Source organism: Lupinus angustifolius, unplaced genomic scaffold (assembly GCF_001865875.1).
Source record: "Lupinus angustifolius cultivar Tanjil unplaced genomic scaffold, LupAngTanjil_v1.0 Scaffold_505, whole genome shotgun sequence".
In the NCBI taxonomy this organism is placed as follows: Eukaryota; Viridiplantae; Streptophyta; class Magnoliopsida; order Fabales; family Fabaceae; genus Lupinus; species Lupinus angustifolius.
The window spans coordinates 1,392-1,781 of NW_017727870.1; positions in this window are offsets into that span (position 1 = coordinate 1,392).

The window sequence follows — 390 nt, forward strand, 5'->3', positions numbered from 1 at the left end:
GTTAAATCCCAAAATTAATTCATTAACTTTGTTTTATGTTTAACTACATATCTCTCCTACTTTTGACCTGGGTTATCTTTTTGATAATGTCAAAAGGGGGGGAGAGGTTGTTTTGTTGTTGTTTGATTGTGCAGGTTGATCGTAATAACTGCTTCCGAAATATTAGCGCATCATATCAATCATTGCCAATACAATCTTCAAGTTAATTCATCAAACAATTGGTGTAGTGCTTTGTCATCATAAAAAAGGGGAGATTGAAAGTGCGCATGTCAAGATAGCACTTTAGAAACCTTTCTCTATGTGTTTAGTTTTGATGAGGACAACTTGTGATTATGAAAGCTTGAAGATCATCAACAAATCAGCATGCTTAAGTCTCTAGATTGGTATTAG